The sequence below is a fragment of the Lycium barbarum genome, chromosome 1, assembly GCF_019175385.1.
Source record: "Lycium barbarum isolate Lr01 chromosome 1, ASM1917538v2, whole genome shotgun sequence".
In the NCBI taxonomy this organism is placed as follows: domain Eukaryota; kingdom Viridiplantae; phylum Streptophyta; class Magnoliopsida; order Solanales; family Solanaceae; genus Lycium; species Lycium barbarum.
The window spans coordinates 59,418,720-59,440,829 of record NC_083337.1 but is presented as its reverse complement, the minus strand read 5'-3'; positions in this window follow the sequence as shown (position 1 = coordinate 59,440,829).

The window sequence follows — 22,110 nt, the reverse complement described above, 5'->3', positions numbered from 1 at the left end:
GTTTTCAGTTATGGCTCATATTTCTGTACTCTATGCTTGTCATACTCAGTACATCTTTCATACTGACCCCCTTTCTTCGGGGGCTGCGTTTCATGCCCGCAGGTACAGACACAGGTGATCCATCACTGTAGGCTCCACTTTCTGCTATTTCGGAGTACTCCCTTTTGATCCGGAGTCCACTTTTGGTACATACATCTTTTGTTATGTATATATTTCTGTATATCTGATTATTTGGGTACGGCGGGGCCCTGTCCTGTCATATGATTCTGTCGGTCTGTTTAGAGGTCTGTGGACATGTTTGTGGGTTGGGTCTTTCTGTACAGATGTGTGTATATGATGTGTTTGGGCGACCCCATTCGCCGCGGCGGCCGGTCCGCATATGTTTACATGTTGCCTTGTTGGCCGGTGTGGCCTTTGTTGGTATTTTCTGTGCGCAGGGTTATTTTGGATAGTCTGTAAAACAAAGGAAACTCTGCTGAAATTTTTCTGGAAATTATCTAAATTTAGAATATATCCTTGACGGCTTCTGCTATATACTTGAATGCATTTGATAGATGGGTTTGGGTGCCCAGATCGGGCACTAGTCACGGCCTACGGGGTTGGGTCGTGACATCGGGTACCCGTCATGGCCCCTAACCGGGTCGTGACAGGTTCGCCTATCGGTGGGACAGTGTAGGTGCCACCATAGCCCTTGAATTGAGTCGTGAGGAGGATTGAGCTCTGTTTTAAACAACACCTCCACCTTCATTTGAGTCCAAGAGTCGAACTCCAAGATTAGATAAGCAGTGTACTTCCCTTACCTTAATTTTCTTGTTCAACATGAGCTATACTTCCCATACTTGATTTTTTTGAGGTACTTACTGAAAATACTCATAGTATTGTTGTGCGCTAAGTCTTTCACTAGCACCCTGAAGATTGGAGTCTCGTGCAATGGCACAATCCTTGTAACAAATGACTTGGCATGATCTCATAGTTTTTCTATGATCTCCTAGTTTAAAATAACTGAGCTTGACACAAGTCGATCGACGATCATTCTAAATCACTTCGTGTTTCTCGTGCGTGGAAAATTCCTTATGAAGACTATCTCATTTTGCCCTTATTACTGAACAGAGATTATTGATATCTCATGCTAACCCTTCAAGCTTTCAAATATTCAACTAGACTTATTGACGATGTACACATCACTCCCTTAGAGGTTAAGGTCTAATACTTGCGAATCCTTCTCTTTCATTGGGATCTAATTAACTTTTCTTATCTTTTACAATTTTTTTACTTCACATCATTGATGATGACTCACTTCTGAGCAATCTTCCTTATTGGGAAAAACTGAATTACTTAAATGAAAGGGGTGCTAACGTATTCATAGCTGGAACATTTTGTTTTAACAACTTAACTTTGCTCACACTGTCAGTCTTAGGGATATCTCTTTTTGATAACTCTTAAAGGCTATTCTTCTGTAGTTTGCTGTTACTACCTAGCTGATTTTATTTTTCTACTATCACTGTACTTCGGGTTTAACTTAAACTCTTCAGCTTCTAACACACATTCGGTGTATTCAAACTGTTACCCACTCACTAGTGTTAACCTGATTAAGGAAATCAATTCGTACCTCTACTAGCTCTGCTTATATTTTTATTTCACTTTATCTACTCAAAACTTACCTGCTAGTATAATGTTCTCTTATTCTGCTCTGAATAACTAAAGTAAAGCATACGGTTATTTCTAACTTCCCTCATCATCCGGCCCTATTCTACGGTCATATACTATGTCTTCTGAAAAGACATGGATCACACTTAGGGAAATTTTTGTCTGTCCTGAACAAAAGATTGGAATACCTAACCCCGAACTTTCAATACACATCAAAATCATATCAGACTATACACAACTGAGGTAACCACTTACTCACATAACCTAAGAGGCAACCATTCCATTTTCTTATCTCCTAATAAAATCTACTTCTTACAATAACTGACAAACGTAATACTTTGTAGTTCTTTTTTTGGTCAATACTTTCTAGTTTTGATCTGAATAAACTTTAAAGAATTAAAATATTATTCCTGAAATTCAATATTGTCTACTTTTGGTTCTCATTTCGTACATCAAATCTTCTTAGTCTTGTGCATGAGTCGTATGAAAAACATATCTTTTGTAATATCAAACATTTTTGACCTAGGTATTTTGCCCTTAGTCTATTATCTGTTCAAAACTATAATGGGCAGTTTATGCCCCCTGGGCTAAATACGTAACATGTTAACCCATGAAGTCTTACATTAGATCTATCTTCATCTTACCTGGGTGACATCTGGGGATGCCTCTGAAACCTGATGACCTGCTTAAGCATACCAACGGTCTGACCTCTGCCTGTATTACCAGACTTAGCTACAACACACCCTGCTTGGGCGTGAGAATTATGAGGAGCTGGAGCCACATTACATCTGGTACCTTGTCTCACTGATGGGTAGTCCCTCAGATAGTGACCCTGTTGGCCACACCAAAGACATCCATCTATGCCCGAACGACACACCTCTTGGTGTTTCTTACCACACTTGTTGCACTACAACGTCCTTTGACTGAGAGCCTGGTGCTCTAAAACTCTGTTTATGGCTAAACTGACCTTTCTAATTATATTTATACCCCGGGATTGGTGCACGAGCAGGTCGTGATGACTTCCTATTAAGAAAATGTCTGCGTCCACCTCCCTGAGATCCTCCATGATTTAAGTTACCTGCCGACTTAACTCTTTTACTTATATCTATGTCTTTCTCTTCAAGAATTTTCTTATTCTTCTTCCTTACGTACATCGTTATTATTCAACTTCCGAATCCTTTATACCATATTCCCTTCTCGGGCGACATGCACTTTATTCACAATTAATATCGTCTCAAGTCTCATTTGTTACTATAACACACTTCACAATCATTCCCCATTGGGTAACGTCCTCACTTGGACCTTGAATTTCTTGCTCATCCCTTGCGCATTCTATATGTACGGAATTTGATAGGAAGCGTTTGTTACTTACTGCTCTAAGCTTCATGGCACGATATAAAGTAGAAAGAAGTGAAACAGTCCTTAATGCCTTGATAGTCAACCATTTATATGTGTGGCATGCACACACACATGAAGGAGACTTCCCTAGACACAAATTCATAGACTCCCTAGGACACTTGAATTTAGTGCTCTGATATAAGCTTTGTCACGCCCTGAAACTAGGCCTGAATGTAACACGACATTCGATTCCTGACTGCATGTGACCGAGCAACAACATGGCTTCCTAAATCAACATGGCACATGTACTAATGCGGAATATAAGTTAAAACATGAATAGTCTGAATAAAACACGTGACATCATAATAACACTGAAAATACCGTTTAAGAGCCTGTTTGGATGGGCTTATGTCTATAAGCTGCAAACAGCTTATAAGCTAAAAAAAATAAGTTGGGGTAGTCTAACTTATTTTTTTGGCTTATAAGCTGCTTTAGATAAGCTAAGTCAAATGGGCCCAATTACTTTTTTGAGCTTATTTTAAGCACAAAATGACTTTAAGCTGGCCAGCCAAAGACTCAAAAAAGTTGAAAACAGCTTATAAGGAACTTTATAAGCCAATCCAAACGGGCTCTAAAACATAAGTGCGAAACTAGTCTGGAAACATGATAGTGTAGCCCACAAGGCTGAACATAATTGAATACCTAACATGACATACTGACTAGTCTATGAAACCTCAAACATAAATCTGAATGCTGAACTGTTGTTAGGACCAGGCCCCCAGCATACCTAACTACCTAACATGGAATGATTATTGGAAAGTAAAGACAATTCCCCGAAGTAAGTGGGGCTCACCAACTAGCTGATATGATGATGTCTTAATGAGTAGATCTATCATCCTAAAAATCAGCACTTGTATCGTGAAATGAATGCCCTGGAAAATAAGGACGTAAGTACACTGGAATTGTACTTGTATGTAAAGCAACTGCATGAAATAAGTGGGGTGCTCGGGGAATGGGAAACCCAAATCAATAACATGGATACATGAAGTAATATGAAACTGAAAATGTAACTATAAACTACAACTGAAGCTGTAAAAAAGTAAGTTGTAACTGAAGTTGTAAACTGTAACTAAAACCTGGAAATGATCATGATCTGGCATAATGATACTGTAACATGAGTAAAACATTTTTAAGTGGGAGAGCCTTAGTATAACCAACAAACTGAAATCACTATGTGAGCACGTGGAGTTTGGTCTTTGGCCTGGCTAGCAAAACAATCTCATACCTTGCCGGGGTATGAGATATGAACATGGCATGAATGGAACCAATCAATAAATATGAAGGTATCATCCTAACTGGGTGAAGTGATCCTTATCCTATGTTGGCGTATGTAGTGTCAAGTGTTTAAACCTACTCGATAAATCTATGCTACTCCCAAAAAGACTTAACATAAACATGGTTTGCTTGAAAGCCCATGAATTTCATAAACATAATATGTAAATAGTTTAACATGAAAATATGTATAAATATATATAACTTTCATGAAACACGGAAACATGTAAATTCATAAAATGGAAAAATATGGGATCATTACTTGTATCCGAGAACCAATGGCAATGAAAACACGATATAAATAGATTACGAACAGATTCATGATAACCATAATGATATTGATGAATACAAATAACTGAAACATGATTGAGCATGATAATATATATATATATATATATATATATATATATATATATATATATATATATATATATATATATATATATATATATATATATAACTGACTTGTATATGAGGTTTATCGTGACATGAGACATAAATCTCTAACTCTGATGAGAAATAATATTTTCATGAATTAACGTGGCGTGGCGAAGAACAATGATGATCCCACGTGTAGATAGAAATCCTACATGCCTGTAAATACTCAGATTCAAGAAACTAGTTTTCTATGGTGATGAAGAAAACCAAAACCCTAACTTTTTATTGCATGAGAAGGATTACCCTGGAAATTTGTTTTTGTTTAAGAATCATGTATTTAGTACTAGTACTGATTAAGAATCATAGGAATGGTCTTACCTTGATGTGGCAGAGGAGAGGAAATCTATGACGACCCGAATTACGGATCGTGCGGGTGCCTACCTGATTACCTCCTGGTAGGTGAACCCTTACACACCAACCCATTAAATAAATCATTTGACAAAGTACAGCAGACAATAATTCATAGTAAGTATAAAACATAAATGCCTTTCTTTAAAACTGTAGAAAATTACAACTTCCCGGGATCTAGTCTAGACGTGTACAAGAGCTTATACCATATAGAGGAATAGGCTTAAAATAAAATTACAAAACTTCTGCATTGGAGTAAGAGATACCGAGAAGTTGTAGGAAGATCTTCGCCACTGCAACTAAGTGAGACTTTCAAGCAATAACCTGAAACATATCTACAACCCAAAAAGGAATGTAGCAAGAGTAGTATCAGTACACCACACGTACTGGTAAGCATCATAGGCCAACTAATATTAGTTCATGCAACACGATATAAAATCAACCGAATAAACAGATGGGTACAGTCTTAACACCTTTTAAATCCTACCCATACTTAAACAGTTCTGACATAAACATGCTCGTATCCCATTACCATGTTAATACAACACTAAGAAATTAAGGACCCACAGAAAACAACAGTTACATTCAAGACAACTCCTGAACCAATGAAACCCCGACAAACTATAAAGAACAGACCTCAACCTCCCTATCCACCGACACTCAGTGGGACCACTAATTCTTACCTTTTTCCCCTTACATTAACATACTCGTAGTTCAACGATTAGACCTAATTAGCACACAGCCTGCAATGGACACTAGACTCACACCACTTATCCGGTATCAAGTAAGAATAAGTAAGGCAATGCAGTCAATGATAGCAAATCAACATACTCCCAAACACTTAGCCAGGCTAATGGGGTCGACTCAACCTACCTTCCTCTATTTATCAACAGATTATGAGGTTACTTGTAAACGCCTCATCTCCACAATCATGGGGAAATCAATTGTAACTTACCATAATGAACCATGACTATATGTCATCCAATCGGAATCAGCTCTGCCATCGTCACAATAGATGAACACACAAGTACAAAGCAATCAATGTTATTATCATATCTGTACACACATGATAAATGGTAATGTTTGCCCAAATAGCCATGACCAGCAGGGGACTCATGGTGTTCATGTACCACTCACTATGAAACGGATCTCGGATCACGAGCCCATAACTATGCCACATCCTTACCCCCTGTCAAATGTGCCTTTTCATATTTATATTATTCTTCTCATAACAATGTATTTCTGTTCCACAATCAATAAGGAATGTGAACAATCAATAAATCAATATCAAGGAACACAGGTCACCATGTCACTAGTCATAACAAGACTCAAGAAATCAACCTTCTAACACTGTGGATACTACTCGAAGATACATACAACAAGAATACAATTCATTACGCAACAGCCAGACCAAGACACAAACTCGACTTATCAATAATGTGAATAAGGAATCACTCCGAATTAACAAGGAAGTAAATATTTATGGTTCCCGCATGCTTCGTACATAGAATAATGATAACATGACTGCCCAATAAGGACACCTACAATTTAGCAATAGGTTACCCCCACCCATGGTATAACAAGACTCTATTATGGTCAACTCAATAATTGCACATACCCCACCATGATATCTAGAATCAATAACAAACCATACTAACCACTTTGCTTCCCTTTTTGGCCTATTAACTACGCATCTTGGTTCACTTATTCACTTAATGGCGCGATGCCCACAAAAATCAGCATTTATCTTAACCTAAACAATATTAAATCGAACTTCGTGTCCGAAGACCTAATCATGCTTTTTCCCTTCAATTCTATAGCATATGTACGATTTACTAATCAAAGTCTAACTCAAGTAAACCATAACCTACCTCATTGATGAGCAGCTATCACGAACATTCATGGAATATCCACCATCCCGTCTTTGAGCCAAAAATCGTGATAGAGAAATCTTTAAGGCAGATAACTCGAAGGATGTTTGAATGGCTACTTTTCCCTAGTCATCAAGTGTTTTACTCTGGGAATACCCTAATGACTGTTTAGAAGAGGGGTTTTTCTGGCAAAAGGGTTTAAATCCCGAAGTAAAGTCATTAAACTTGGGTACTGGTCCGTATATACCACTGCAGCGGACTGCTCCTCCGCTACAGTGGGATCGTTATAGCGGTGGTTCACCCGCGGCGCCGAAGAAATCCTCCCCCAGTCCACAACTCTTTAACTCTCATCTAATTCAACAACGATTAAATGTTACACTTAAAACTCCCATGTGGACCAATCTTATAACGGGCCATTTGGTTTTCATACACGGGATACGGAAGGACCAATAAAGACCAGGCGGGTCATTACAAAATTTCTTGTCAAGGGTTTTTATACGAAGTTGGAATGACTGAAAAATGAATTTTCAGGTTAAGCGTTGAATTTATAAGATTGGTTTGAGCTACATTGGCTCGCTGAGTGAGTTCTAACATGAGTGTTTGGCTTGCTATGGGCTTTCCTTAGCCAGATATATGGCAAGGTGATGCCTCGCTATGAGCTTCTCTCAATGAGCCCCCCCAGATTTCCCATACTTCGTCAATTTTCTGATTTTGCATTTTGGATACACTACTACTCGCCGAGCGAGGCCTTGTCTCACTTTATAGCTCACTGAGCAATCTCACTCTTCCTCACAACACTTAGAAAAAATTTGCTATTCTGGGTCCATGGTTCTATACCGTAGTTCAGAAGTACGTATTGTTACAAAACTGCTAGCCCTACTTCAATGATTCTAGCCAGTCAAGGAAGTCCCTTACAGCTCAATTATAAACACCTATAACACAATTTTCACATAGGAAAATAGTTGGAACCACAATTAGAACCTAACAATTACACTTAAATAACATAATGATAAATCTTGATAAGCTCGGGTTGTTTGTCGTTGTGTTTTTGGCCCTATAGAAACTCACGTGTTGATTTTGCTCACTTTTGACGCCTCTCATCAGATATTTTTGGTTAAGATCCAAAGCTTTTTCGTGATGTGTTTATATAGAAGTGGGTTGCTGACTTTGCCTTGTTTGAATCTAAGTAAGTGTTTGTTACATAATTGTATCTGAAAACCAATACTTGTTTGACCTGTATTTCCTTCTTTCTGTGTTTGCCTGTCGGCTTCTTCTTTACCTACTTTAACGCTAATTCCATGTATTCCAATTAAGGTAAGAATTCCATATAGTTGAACTCTGAGTCCTCATAGAATATGAATCAGTCAATTATTCCAATTCTCCAGGTCGATTATGCAATTTCTCATCTACAGTCTCTAGAGTTCCTTAATAAGGACCAGTTCCTTTCCTATTATGACTGCTTCACTGAATCCTTTATAGATCTGTTTGAACTACAGGTTTATCAATGTCTTTATTATATCTCCCTTGTGCTTGATTGTCTTCTAGATATATTGTTTGGCAAATCATCAATACTCTATTTTAAGCTCATCAACTATTACTTAGATAACATCTACTTAACACCATAGTGCCATACTTCTTACCCTTTTTATTTCCCTTTATGCTTGAATTTAGAGATAGATCAGCTTGTCTAATAATCTTCTCTAGATTTTGGTTCAAGCTTTCTTCACTATCATTGTTATCCCTATCATCAGACGTCCCTTTCCCCCCAGTATCTTTCTTTGTATCACCAGTGTTGTGTGTGATTCAGATAGTGATAAAGAGATTGAAAAGGAAATAAAAGAAAGCAACAATTTATGGTACGTGGATAGTGGATGTTCCGGACATATGACATGCGACAAAAGGAACTTTCTCACAATAGATCCCTACCAAGGAGGAAGAGTAGAGCAGACTCACTCCTATGGCATAAAAGATTAGGACATAGAAGCTTCTTGCTACTAAACAAACTAATATCTAAAGAACTGGTCCTTAGATTACCAATATCAAAGCTCAAGAAAAACAAAGTATGTGATGCATGTGCCAGAAGAAAACATGTAAAATCCTATTTCATTAGAGAATTTTCTTTCAGTAGTGTAACACTTTGATTCTCTACAACAGTAGAACTTATAATAATAGCCCCTTCATTGATAGCAAGATCTCTTATGTATGAGACATTATCCTCTCTAATTTGAGGATATGTAGCTAACATTGCTCCACCTCTCTTACATCTCCTAAATTCCCATAAAAGACTCCACAGTTTCTGTCTAACCATTCTCTTCATTTTGCTCCTTTTCTATAACATGAGCTGATTCCTGATCATTTATTTCCTTGTTATTTTTTGGAATTACTTCTACATGTTGCATCTCCCCCTGATAATCATTGCATAATTGGTTTGTTCTTGAGTAACTGTTGAACTACTCACTTCTGAAGAATCAATACGTTTTGATTCATCCTGAACATGTTTATTATCATTCTCTCTTTGTATATTTGTTGCCTCATCTCCTTCATTTTATTGTTCATGTGATTTCCCTTCCTCTATGCCTGTGATATCTTCATTTATCTTTGACAGCCTCCCATAGTTTCCATCTGAATAACTGCTTTCTTTGTCTACAACAAATATTTCTCCTTCTACATTGCGATTATCCTCTGTTCCCTATTCTTCTTCCACTCTTTCACCCCAGGTTCCCCCCCCCCCCCCCCCTCACTTATGGATGGTTGAGTATCCATCTTTTCTGCTGGTATATCTTATATATTTTCAAAGGCCTTCTCCACTTAATTTTTGGTATTATCAATCTCTTGATGCTACTGATAACCCTTCCTGTTAACATTCTCCTTGTTGCTTCATTTCAAGACCTCATCGTTGTTGGATTCACCCACTTTGTTAGTTACTTCAGCATCTAATTTTTTGTCAGAATCTTTGTTTATATGCCCATCGTCCTTATTTGTAAACCCATCAAACTGGTTATGAGCTTGTACCTCTGTTCTAGGTTCTTTACTGATTGTACATTTATCAACATTGGTAAAAGCTCTTTTATCCCTAACAATGTTCATGTTTCCAAGATTTCCTACTATTTTACCACTTGAAAGAATTCTGGCAGATAGTTCTTAACTATATAATTCTTATACTTCTAATCTCCTACACCTTGCTTTTCAACCTTTTCTTCTATATCAACATCTTCAACAGGGATTGAAATAAGTTCTGAATGTATCATTTTGTATTCATCATTGGAGTCCCCTTAAAGCTTGCATTTAGTACAATATTTTGGACGAAAATTATACTAAATTTTCACCTTTTCAATCCTTATAGCACTAGTACCCTTATCTTCTATCTCCATCTTGACATACTTAGTAGGATCTGCAAACAAATCGGCATGCACTTTAACCCTAGCACAACTAGGTCTCATTTTGTTGATAGTAATAAAGTGGGAATGTAAATATTTCTCTATTGCAGGCCAAAGTAAAAAAAGATTCCTTTGCAGTGAATCTCGAAAGCAGATTTGGGAATGATATCCAAGCCATAGCCATGGTAGTTTCTTCATCAATTTTAAATCTGGAATCATATATGAGTGATATGACCAGTTAGGTCATTTTGATGATTTTACCTATTTTTTCCCAAATGACCCTTCGCTTAGCTTTAGTTCGCCGTATTTGACTTGTGGGGAGGGGTGGCATGGTTATCGAGGCAATCAGATTAGTATCGGAGAGGGAAAATCCTAGTTTTGAGTTCTTAAGTTTGATTTTGGGAAGAACTTTGACCAATAGTTGTATTTTGGGTAAACGCGTCTGGAACTGAATTCAGATAGTTCTGTTAGGTACAGGACACGATTTTTGACTTGGTCAGATCCCGAGGCATTCGGGTGTGTTTTGGGTCATTGGTTGTGATTATGAGAATTTATGATTTTGGAGTTGACCTTTGTCAGCTTCGGGTCAAGACGACCACTTTTAGAAATTCTGAGTGACTGAGCGACTTTATAGCGTATTTTATGACTGTGTCACGACCCAACCAGAGGGCCATGACGGGCACTCGGTGCTAACCCACTCGGGCACCTCTTATCGTACATTTACCTTTTACATCTAGCTGAGCCATATAGCTTAGTCATAATTTCTATCCATCATTCATGCTAATCTCATTGAGCGACAATACATTCATAATATCATTAACAACTATGCCCATATCAATGTACATAAGCCGACGAGGATATCAAAATGATATACAAATTATAAGCCGACAAGGCTAAGGACATCTAATCACACACAACTGTCTACGAGCCTCTAAGAAGATTATGCCACATCATATAGGCGGGATAGGACCCCGCCTTGCCCATAGGTATGTACATAAAAGAATAATACCAAAAGCTTTAGCTCCGGATGAAGTGGAGCTCCTCTATGTAGTCCCTGAATAAGGTATCTATAGATCAAGCCTGTCTTCCTGTCCACCTACGGGCATGACGCAGCGTCCACAAACAAAAGGATGTCAGTACGAATAATGTACTGAGCATGTAAAGCATAATCAATATCATAATATGAGCATAAGAGACAGCATAAGAAATAGCATAAGATGGGAGATTCAACGGATAATAGCCATCATTGTAATTACTTACTTGTCTTTCATAGGGACCTTCCATTTCTAATGCGTGCTCGTGTACATACATATATATACATATACATATGTCCATATCCATATCCATATTCGTATCCGTATTCATATACATATTCGTATCCATAGCATACCCGACCATGAAGGTTCGATAGTTTTACATACCCGGCCATGATAAGGCTCGGTGGCATACATACCTGGCCCTACCAAGGCTCAGTGTTATCCGTACCCAACTGCAGGGGTGTGCGCAAAATAGGTATCATACCTGGCCATATCAGCTCGGTGTTACATAATAGTCATACATACTTAAATCTGTATACATAGGAGTTCATGAGTATCATCGTCATCATTGACATCATCACTTTCGTTATATCTATCCTTAGAGGATCAAATATCATATAAAAGAGGCAATAGAGTCGTGAACGCATCGAGAATTGTAAGCTTTGGTAATCTTAGACATAGAGTTATTTGGAAGACATTATGGAACTCATGAAAGGATACATATAGCAAGGGAACCATGCTTTAATGAAAGAAGGGTTAGCCTTACATACCTCTTTGTCTCCTTAGCTATTTAATGTTCCCCGTTGAAGCTTGAATAATCTACATTTAGAAGGACTCATACCATGGTTAAGCCTTAATGATACTCATAAACTCAAACTAGAATAATTCATGACCAAATGCAAATTGGGCAGCATTTCCCCTATTTTGTCAACTTCCACCACATCACGAAACAACTCCCAACAACCACAATAACATCCATAATATACTCATAATATCATAATCAAGTGATCACACTTCATTAAGCCTTCAAAATTCATCCTTATGTTCAACTTATGCTAGCAACTTCATACCCATTTTAGCACATTTTCATATAATGCTTCTTTATCACCATTATTACCTTCCATAGCCAGATTATATCCATATCATACTAAGAATCATAACTCAAGTTAGCTTACTACTCAAAAATATCATAAAAGCTACATTTAGAACTCATCTTCTACTTTCTCCTTCTACCCACGTTGTTCAACAACTAAACATTCTTGATAACATGTAATAAGTATGAAAACTAACCTTTTTATCCCATAAGAATGAACTTTGGAGCAAGCTATCAACTTATATGAAAACCCTAGGTTCAATATCCAAAAAATTCTTGAAGTCTACAAACCCTAGCAAGACTTCAAACACATGGGTATCTTGATTCTTGCCTCTTGATATTTAATCTCCCTTGGATTTTGGCTTGAATTAGTTTACGGAGTTGAAGAGAGGGTTTTTGGAGAGCTTTTGGATCTGATTTGGTAAAATAAAATGTCCAAATGTAGTGGAGTGAAATATATAAAGCGGAACTTAAAATCCCGTCGGGCAATTATGCGCCCATTTGACGGGCCATCAAAATTCCTACGGACCGTCAAAATGGTCTGTAGAACTGCCCAGCCAAATATGGTTCACTGTAACCATTTTACGCTGGGCTGATGCAATTCGACGGGCCGCAAAATTTTCTGCGGGGCATCAAACGGTCCGTCAAAATTTTTTGCTCAGACAGTCTGTCTTGAAACACCAATAACATTTTACTCTGATGTCACATTGACGAACGGTTTGTTGCGTTAGAAACTAGACTAGATGAAATTCAATTTGGATAAAAGAAACACACCAAAACTCCTCATGTTCTAGGAGATATTCCTCCCCCAATCTAGACCAAAATCTTGTCCGAAAATTTTGCCAAGTTTTCCCAAAGTTCTGACAAACTCCATTCCTTAATTTACTTGTTCTTAAATCCTTCCACTGCTTATTCCATGGGTTTAAACCCCCATAACCATAATATGGGAACATATAATCTCATATATCCTAAGGTAAATCTCATTTTCACGATTAGGACAACTAACGCCTAACGAATCTCAACGAACGAAACTACGAGGTGTAACATTCTCCCCCTCTTAGAAACATTCGTCCTCGAATGACAGACTCATAGGGATTCTAGAAAAATTTCACCAGAGTTTCCCTTGTAATATGGTACTACCATCCTGTCACAGCAACCCAAAATATATATCGCCTCATAGGGCTACAACAACACATCAACAACCATGGCCAAACACGACTAAGAAAACATTGAATAAAGCATCACATACCTGGGGGCAATGGCTTCTCTGCCTGAGTCTCCTCTGAAGGTGGAAATAAATGTGGGTACCTGAATTTCATGTCTTCTTCCGCTTCCCATGTCATGTCCTCTCTGTTATTATTTCTCCATAAGACTTTAACTGAAGCTACACTCCTGAGGAGTCACAGCTGATCAAATCATAAAATGATACGCAAGCCGACCAGGCTACCACTACCCAACAATATCATATTATATGCAAGTCGGCAAGGCTGCCACTATAGACGGAACTCATATCAAAGCACATCGTATAGACACAGCTGAACAGAACTTATACACAACCCACACATATGTCTACAGACCTCTAAGAGTATCAACAGTGAAATATGATAGGACAGGGCCCCGGTCGTACCCTTGGACCAACATATATATATATATATATATATCAGAAGGTTTGTACCAAAATCTAGGCTCCGGAACAATGGAGCTCTCCAAGACTGCTGAAACGGAATCCTAAGATGGGGGATCACCAAATCGAATGTGTGTACCTGCGGGCATGAAACGCAGCCCCCCCGAGGAAAGGGGGTCAGTACGGAATATGAACTGAGTATATAAAACATGAAATATAGTAAAAAGGATCATAACTGAAATAGGGAGTACAGGAGACAAGTATAACATCCAGAATACCAAAACACTTGCCTTTTGAAACATAAATCATGCATGTCAATATCATATATCATACCCGGCCCATTATGGGACTAGGTGAATAAAGTCATCATATGCCCTCCTGGCCGCCATAACATATCATCATATCATCATATCATCAAATATATATATACCGTACCCGGCCCTCTAGTGAGGGACTCGGTGAACAATGCAGTGAAACTGTGCACGATAACATACCCGGCCCGGGACTCGGTGAAAGACATATTGAGGCATGCACGAGCAGAGTAGTGAGCAACCATATGCAATTTAAAACATTATCAAGACTCAAACAAAATAAGAAGAAGGGATTTACACCTGAGTATCAATAGCGACAATCATATCAAATATCCCTCGAACGTCATCATAAACAATATCAAAAGAGCCTTAGGAACCATAGACATATGTCAATATAGAATGAAACAGCTTATAGAAGTCAAGGACATCAGTTATCGTAGAGTTTCTAGGAATAGGAACTTATATATATATCGACTATTATCCAATGTATAGGAAACTGAAGAGGGAAGCTCAATCACTTAAGAGTTCTAACATCAAGAAGTCAATAAGAATCATGAATCACATTCAAGACTTATGAATAGGATTACCCCAAAGCTCATATCATTCATCACTTAAATCTAAGACATACCAAAAGAAAGAAGGGACAACTTTACATACCTGTTTAACGACTATTCGCAAATCCGTTCGCTTTGTCGCCCCCTTTAGCCTATTTAACGTCAAAGTAACGTTATCGTTAGTAACTATACTTTCTAGTTCATAAATCCGTAGCCTGGATTATAGAACTTATTCTTTAACTTATACTTTCTCGTCAAGGGTTTTTCATTAGTTAAGGGCTTAACGATAATCGGGCAGCATTTCCCCTATATATTCACCTAACCCGAATTTCCAATTATTCTCCTGTTAGCATAGAAATACCAACAAGAGAGATATACATATAAAATTCTCACATTTCTGCCCATAACAATTCTAACAACCCAACAACTTCTCTAAATCCATTTCAACCCACAATTTCCTATAATATTAATTTTATGCATTTTCTTACTTCCAATTTCGCCCAATCAAATGTTAATAACTCCATTACCACACCATTAATATAATTACACCACAGGATAAGAAAATCTTACCTTAATTTTCTCGGAGGAATTTCTACACTTAATTTCCCCAATTCCACAATTTCTCCTTCCTAAATTCAACATCCAATGTTGCTATCGCCTTCTTGAACTTGCAAATCACCTTGGAACTTTAATCAAAATAAGAAACAATTTTTTTCCATTCCACCATAATTTGGCCGAATTGAACTTATGATGTTCATCCAAAGTTTGAACAAAATGCAAAACAAATCTTAACAATGAAATGTTAAGTATATAACGTGTGCAAATTCCCTTTTAAGGGACCGTTTGCTTGACACGTTCATATTATAAGTCTACACCAATGGATGCAATGTGGCAGCCCACTTGGTGCCACGTGGCAGCCCATTGCCAACCAAATATCTTTTTTTTTGGGGTGGGGCCCACAAGGCTTAATTAAATTAATTAATTTTAATTAATCACTAATCCCTACTTAATAATTTAATCATAATTAATTAGGTCCTAATCTCCAATAATATTTTTACACTAAATAAAAATTATAAACAATTTATGTACTAATTAAAATTGAAAATTAAAGGTTCCTATTTCATGTCCGAAAGCAATCCCGTCTTTAACTTGAGTCAATTTGCTTGCGAATAATTTGACGTACAAAAATGCGGGGTATAACAATAATGGGGTAGATACTCACAATACCTTTGCTATTCTTGGTGTTGAGGATAATGTTGAAGACAATGATGTTAGCAAAACACATCCCTCTGCAGAAAGAAAGGAAGATCAGTCTGAGGAGAATAAAAAATCAGAAGACAATAACAAAAGAAAATCTTCAAAGAAAGTTTCATCTAATAGTCAAAATGAAAAGGAGGAGGTTGCAAATAAAAGAAAAGAAATCAGTCAAATCAAATGCAATGTTCACAAGGATAATGGTCCAACAAAAAAAAAAAGTTAGTAGTACATCAAAGGTTCAATTTGCATTGGTGATAGAAGAGACACAGAACAACAGGGCTAAAAGTGCAAACAAATGTAATATCCTTGAGGAAAGTCCAGCAAAAAGTCAAGTAGAAGAAGAGAGGGAAGACAACCAAGAGATAGATCATGAAGTGGATAATGAAAACATACCATGAAATATCATGGATGAGCAACACTTAGATATGGATAGCAAGGAGGAATCCCAAGAAGAGGAGGAACAGTAGTAGTCAGATGGTATTCTGTCACCACAAAAAAAGTCATTAGAACCAGCAGAGTAATATCAAGTGAAGGAGAAAACAAAAGAAAACTAGTAGCATAAAGAGATGCATAAGTTGATACAATTAGCAAGCAACCAGTAATAGGGGATCATAAACAAGATGACACTGGGCAGATAGCGCCCATAGAAGAGCAACCAAAAACCATTATTCATGTGAAATTTGGGGGAAAAGATCTTGATGTCCATTCACTTGAACAAAATTTGAAGGAAGTAGCTAGATTGGGGGATCTTTAACCTAAGGTGCTAGAGAAAGGAGCTGTTATGATAAAAAAAAGAAAACAACAAGGGATACCAATGTTCCACCAGGAAGTGGAGTTCAAACTAGAAGAACTCTTAATAAATCTAATAAACCATGATGAATGCTCTCATATGGAATATTGGATCTGTTAACAGAATGGAGGCTTTTACAAGGTTCATTAAAATAAATCAAAAGTACCATTTTGGTTCTATAGGACTCATGGAACCTTTTCAAATTGCTGATAAACTCGAGGAATACAAAAGGAGGATTGGAATATAACATATTGTAGAGAACATGTCTGGTAAAATATGGGCTTTTGTAGAGGATATATTTGAATGTCATACTAGGGTGGATCATCCTCAATATTAACCTTTAAAGTTGAAATTGAGTGGTAGTCAAGATGAGATGGGGGTCTCACTGATTTATGTAAAGTGTAGTCGGGAGGAAAGAAAGGAACTGCGAAAATCATTGGAGGATATTGCTACAACAATGGTGATACCATGGTTAATAGGTGGGGGCTCTAATGTAATAACTTCAGATGAAGAGAAATAGGAGGCCTTCCTTTAACAATCACTGAAGTACAAGATTTCATAGGATGCATTCAGAGTTATGGAGTAGCTGATTTGGATTTTCAAGGGCAATAAGTTTACATAGTGGAATGGGCAAAGTGGATAGGATTCTATATTTAAAATATTGGATAGATGTCTGGGCAATCATGCTATACAAATCAAGTATCCTGGTATATATATCATACATCTAATCACAACTGGGTCTGATCATGCTCCAATGTTGATATCTTATGCTAAAGAATCCATGTCAGTCAAAAATCTTTTAAATTCTTAAATTTTTGGGTTAAACATGAAATTTTCTTTAATATAGTTAGAGATCAATGGGCAGTAGCTTTCTTGGGCAACCCTTTCTCACTTTTCACCAAAAATTGGAAAAGGTAAAGGCTGCTTTGGCACAATGGAGAAACCAGACTTTTGGCAATATTTTTGAAGAAATTGAAACTTTGGAAGAGGTGATTAAGGTTTGTGAGATTCAATTTGAAGTGCAACCTTCTCCTTCAAACAGGAAATGCTTACATAGAATGCAAGTAGATTTGAACTGTTATTTACATTTGGAGGAGAAATTTTGGAAATAAAAAGCTGGAATGCAGTGGTTTCAAGGTGGGGACGGAAATAAAAAGTTCTTTCATGCCTATGTACAAGGTAGAAGAAGGAGATTGCAGTTGAAAAGGATCCAAGATGAGGACGGAAACTGGATAGAAAACTCAAAAGATATATCTGAAGAAGCAATCTGGTTCTATAAGGAGCAGTTTAATAAAGAAGAAGATCCTATTGATTTTGAAATGTTAGATCAGGTGCCAACAACAATTATAGAGGATCAGGACAGAGAGATTGAAGAACTGCCTACAAAAGATGATGTTATACGGAAGTGGTTTTTAAATTAAATTGTTATAGTGATATATGCCCACATGGCTTTACAGGGCTGTTTTACCAAACATGTAGGGAGATTATTGGAGATGATGTCACAAAAAAGGTAAAAGCCTTTTTTTGTGGTATTGAACTTCCTAAAATTATTACCCATACTAACTTGGTCTTGTTACCAAAAACGGAAGTCATTAACACCTTTCTCTGATACGAGACCTATTAGTTTGAGCAAGTTTGTCAATAATATGTTTTCAAGATTGATGCATCAAAAATTGGTGGAGGGGTTGGCAGATATAATTTCATTAAATCAGGCTGGGTTAGTGAAACATAGAAGTATAGTGGATAATGTCCTATTAACCAAGGAAATCATCTCAGACATAAGGCTAAGAACTAAGTATGCCAATGTAGTTATGAAGCTTGTTATGGCGAAGGACTTTGACAGGTATCTGGGTTGTTTTTAACTAAGGTATTGAGGACACTGGGATTTTCAGAAAGATTGATTGGTATGGTATATAGGATAATAAGCAACAATTGGTATTCGCTAGTAAATGGACAACAACAAGGTTTTTTTTCAATCATCTAGAGGTATGAAATAGGGTGAGCCTTTGTCACCTACATTATTGATCCTGACATCTGAAGTATTGACAAGAAAAATTAATAAGTTACATCAGGTGCCACAATTTAAGAGGTTTGGAATGCCTAAATAGAGGCCTAAAGTGAATCATCTTGCTTGTGTTGATGACACAATCATTTTTTCTTCAGCAGATGTATTGTCATTACAACTGGTAATGGAAATTTTGAAGAAATATGAGAGAACATTTGGCCAGAAGATCAATAAGGAAAAAGGCTCAGTGTATATGCATAAGAATGTGCCAGGATATATCAGTATTACTGTGGAGATAGTTACTAGTATAGCAAGGAAGGACTTTCCTTTTGTATATCTGGGATGCCCTATTTATCATAGTAGGAGGAAGAAGGAGTTTTTTAATGCTATAGTTCTCAAGATCATGAACATATAACAGAGTTAGAAAGGACAAATGATATCCTTTGCAGGGAGGGTAGTTCTGATCAAACATATTTTGCAAAGCATGCCTATATATTTGCTATCTACAGTGAATCCACTAGATGGGGTCATAAAGCAAATGCATAGAATGTCTGCTCAGTTCTTTTGGAGCAACACTATTTGGTGGGGGGAGTAGACATTGGGCTACATGGAATCATTTATGTGTACCAAAAAGTGAATGAGGGCTTGGTTTTAGATCATTTTATGATGTATCTTTAGCTTTGTACTATAAGTTATGGTGGAATTTCAGAATAAAGTCATCACTCTGGAGTGCATTCTTAAGTAATAAATATTGTAAGAAAGAAAATGTTGTTCTAGTGCCATGGAGGTATGGGTCCCAAACTTGGAAAAAGATGCTGCAGGTAAGGGATTTGATAGAATATCAAATATGGTGGCAACCTAAAATGGGAAATCACGGTTTTGTTCGACAGTTGGACTTGATTGAGGGCATTATATTATGCAAGTCAAGAGGAAAGGTCTGATGAAAATATTCAAACTGTGCATGAATTAGTGGTTGATGGAAGGTGGAATAGGGATGGGCTGACTGAAGGGTTGCCAGAGGATATTGTTCAGCATGTTAAATATACAATATCACCTTCTAGGATGGAAAGAGGATCTGACAAGCCATGGTGGTTATTGGATAATAAGGGTGAATCTTCTATAAGATCTTCTTGGGATTTTGTAAGATTAAGAGGACAGGAGATAGACAAGTATAGATTCATATGGTTTAAAGAATCGCCCTTCAAAATCTCATTTTTCTTATGGAGATGCTGGAAGTACAAGTTGCCTTTGGATACCATTTTGAGGAGGATGAGATTCAACATGGTGTCCAGATGCTGGTGTTGCTCAAATCCTAAGGAGGAGACAATCCAACATCTGTTCACCACATCTTTTATAGCTAGTAGGACTTGGTCCTATTTTTGTTCTTATGCAGGTATCAATATGGAGGGCCTACAGTTGCAGCAACTAATTGTGATATGGTGGCAGATACCAGATACTGGGAGATTGAAGCAGATATATCTTGCAATGCTAGCAATAATAATTTGGGAACTATGGAAGAGAAAAAATTGTATCAAATATGGGGATAGAAGATCTAGGAATAGAGTTATCTATCAAGTTTTCTCTACCATACAAAGGCTTGTTCAATTGAGAAATCATTCCTTCAATAATATTCCAAACAAATAGAGTGATTTGATTCAGATGATGGAAGGGGGGAGAACACAACTAAAGGTTACTAAAGTTCTTTGGAAGCTTCCTCCAGAAGGATGGTGTATATGCAATACTAATGGGGCATCAAGATGAAATCCAGGGAGAAGTGCATGTGGCTTTTGTTTCAGGGGTACAGAAGGGGATTTGATTTATGCACAAGCTGAGGATATAGGATATGCTACTAATATAGAGGCAAAAATGATATCAAGGGGAAAGGGTCAACAACATAATTTTTCAAACTGATTCACAAATGGTGCAGAAGATTTTGTCTTAGGGATGGAAACCACCATGGAACATTGTTATTTGGGTGGATGAAGCTAGGGACCTTAGTAGCAGCATGGAAGTTACATTTTAACATATTCTAAGGGAAGGAAATAAGCTAGCAGATGGCTTGGAAATTGATATGAGAAGAATTCTAAATAGTGATAAGAGTCAAATTCCTTATCTAAGAATTAGTGTTCAACATTGATGATAATAAAGAATGTAAGGACAGTCAAACAACACACAAGGAACAAACAACAAGCAACACATATTCAGGTTTCTACACAGAGCTATAATAACAGGGTAAAGGAATAAAGTGAGGCAAACCAACTTTTGTCAATATTTTTACATGAATTATGAAGCATTAAGGTGTAGCTTACCATGGTTGAAGGCGAACACCATCTCCACTATGAGATTTAGAGACCCAACTTCAAATCAGATATTGAGGTGGTGGAAACATATTAAAATTAAGAGATTTTAGCTCCACACAGGTTGATTCAGTCCATGCAAGGTAATAACACAACAACAATCAGCTTATGAGGTACAGATTGTAGATAAATGTTCAAAGAAGAGAAAAAAATATTTACCTGGGGTTAGTTGAAGCCAAAAATGACGAATTCTTCACAACTTCGAGTTGCAAATCAGAATTCCACAGACAAAGTGGCAATTTTGGTTACCAATTTCTGGTCATATCATCATCTTTGCAAGATCGTAGAAGAGAGAGAGAGGCGCAGATGAGCTGAAGAGAGAGAGAGACAACAAAGCGAGATATTAGGGTTTTTTTCAAATGATATTTTTTTTCTTTTGTTTTTAATTTCCATTATTGTTTGACTTTGTAGATTTATTTTAATGACTAAATAGAAAGCCCACATGGGAATAATTTTTTTGTTGTATGATTTTCCTCAATTAATTAAGTTCAGGCCAACCATATGAAAACTTGCCCATGTAGGTTTTCAATTATGTTCAATCTTGCCACTTATGCTTCTATCTACTTTACAACTAGCTCTTTGTTAACAAAATATATAGTTTTGATTAGGATCGGATCACTAGCCTTCATGGCTCCACTTCTACAACTGAGTTTTATTGTGTTTGCGTAGTTTGTAGTAGGGTTATGTTTAAGGTTAGGATTCAATTTTGTTTGGGCTATTGCGGGAAGTTT